The sequence below is a fragment of the Palaemon carinicauda genome, chromosome 1 (assembly GCF_036898095.1).
Source record: "Palaemon carinicauda isolate YSFRI2023 chromosome 1, ASM3689809v2, whole genome shotgun sequence".
In the NCBI taxonomy this organism is placed as follows: Eukaryota; Metazoa; Arthropoda; class Malacostraca; order Decapoda; family Palaemonidae; genus Palaemon; species Palaemon carinicauda.
In genome coordinates, this window is record NC_090725.1 from 208,439,853 (window position 1) to 208,442,352 (window position 2,500).

The 2,500-nt window shown below is 42.2% G+C and overlaps 1 protein-coding gene across 2 annotated transcripts in view; it reads left to right on the forward strand.

Annotated features, from left to right (window-relative positions):
• LOC137653700 (endoplasmic reticulum aminopeptidase 1-like) overlaps positions 1-2,500 on the forward strand; it is a 512,338-nt gene that overhangs the window by 30,713 nt on the left and 479,125 nt on the right. The window lies entirely within an intron of this gene.

A 2,500-nucleotide genomic window follows, 5' to 3' on the forward strand; every position in this document is an offset into this window, starting at 1 on the left:
ACATAGGGTTCAACTTCATGCTCCATAATTTGCACTATGCGCTAATTTTTGTTAGATCTCTGTTTAGGGATTCAGAAACCCCAGATATACCTTCAGGAGATGGAATACATGCAAAGAGAGTAGCATCATCGGCATATGCAACAAGCTGGTTTCTATGCCAGGCCACATATCGTATGTATATAGTATGAAAAGTAATGGGCCAAGAATGCTACCCTGATGAACCATAGATATCACATTTCTATGGTCCCCATTAACAACAACTCTTTGCAATCGATTACCCAAAATCCAATAATGATGCTAAAAGACCCACATACTCCGAACTGTCTATGGTTTTCCTGCATGATTCTTATTCGAACAGGTTCCTTTCTCAAAGAATTCCTTTAGTAAAATCCCATTCCAAAAGAGGTTTCATAATGCTTTCACAACTCCTTTTTCAAAATTTCTTCCAACATGTCTTTTTTTACACAGTTTCTCTATTGCAGTATCCTTCAATATGGGGGTTTCTTCTAAATATCACTTATTCCTTCTATGAAGGTATCTTTTTTACAAATTCAGCCAGGCATCAGCCAGAATATATATATGTATATATACAGTATATATATATATATTGTATATATATATATATATATATATATATATATATATATATATATATATATATATATATATATATATAGTAAAAGCTTGAGATACGAGTGTCCCAACGTACGAGAGATTTGAGATACAAAGAAAGTTCCGAGCAAATTTCTGTCCTGATGATACGAGAAAAAATTTGAGATACGAGGTAGTTCCCTATGTGGCCGCCAGGTGGCCGAGTGTGCGAGAGGCTTCTCACCAGGACAGCATTGCTCGGTCTTTCCCGTCGGATCTCTGTCATGTAAAGTTATCTCCGAGCATCGGCTGTAGTGTTTGCTTTTTTTTTTACGTGATTTTTGCGATATTCAGCACAGAATTAATTAAATAAGCAATGGGTCCAAAGCAAGCGAGTGCAAACTAGGGTAATGAAAAGAAAAAGCGTATGATGACATTGGAGATGAAGCATGAAATAATCGAAAAACATAAGAGTGGCGTAAGAGTGACTAAGCTGACACGCCAATTTGAGAGGAGTACATCGACAATATGTACCATCCTCAAGCTGAAGGATGCAATAAAGGGCACCAAGCCTTCCAAAGGAGTAACCATCCTTTCCAAGCTGCGCAGTGATATTCATGATGAGATGGAGAAGCTTCTTTTATTATGAATAAAGGAGAAACAGTTGGGGGGAGATAGCGTGACTGAGACGATCATATGTGAAAAGGCCAGTAGAATCTATGATGACTTGAAAGGGAAGCAAGAAGCCTAGAGAGGGGGGACTTCAACGCCAGCGGAAACCTTCAAAGCCAGTCATGGCTGGCTGGATAATTTCAAAAAACAGACTGGGATACACTTGGTTGTGAGGCATGGGGAAGCAGCAAGTTCCGACTCAAAAGCCGCGGTGGACTTAGTCACAACCTTGGCCTCGGTTATCGCCCGACATGGCTTCATCCACCAACAAGTCTTCAACTGCGATGAAACTGGGCTTTTCTGGAAGAAGATGCCCAAGAGGACTTTCATCACGGCAGAGGAGAAGAGACTACTGGGTAATAAACACTTGAAGGACCGGTTAACTCTAACCTTGTATGCCAATGCCAGCGGTGACTGTAAGCTCAAGCCCCTGCTGGTGTACCACTCTGGAAACCCACGTGCTTTCAAGAACCGAAGGATCTTGGAAGAAAAACTGCAAGTGATGTGGGGCGCTAATGCTAAGGCTTGAGTTACGCGGCATTTCTTCACAGAATGGGTTAATCTGTGCTTTGGGCCGGCAGTCAAAAAATATTTGGCATAGAAAAACATGCCAATGAAATGTCTCCTGACAATGCCCATGGTCACCCTCCTGGTCTCGAAAAGGACATTCTTGATGAGTTCAGGTTCATCAAGGTCCTTTATCTCCCGCCCAACAGCACGCCACTCCTCCAGCCCATGGACCAACAAGTTATTTCTAACTTCAAAAGACTGTACACGAAGCATTTGTTCAAGAAATGCTTCGATGTCACAGACAACACCAATCTCACCCTTCGTGAATTTTGGAAGGAACATTTCAATATTGTCCATTGCTTAAAAATTATTGATAATGCATAGCAGGTTGTCACAAGACAAACTCTTAATTCAGCATGGAAGAAATTGGGGCCAGCTTTCGTCGCTGAGAGGGACTTTGAAGGGTTCGATACGACAGACCCTGATGACCCCTAACCGATTGTGATGGATGAAATCGTGTCTCTTGGAAAGTTCATGGGGCTGGAGGTAGACGAGGCAGATGTGAACAACCTTGTTGAGGAGCATCAGGAAGAGCTCGCGACACAGGAATTGATAGAGCTCCAGGAGATGCAACATTCAGTGGTGTTGCAGGAGCTCAGTAGCGAGGAGGAGGTGGAAGACGAGGGCTGCCTTTCTACGGCAGGAGTTTTCTAATTCTATGGAAAAG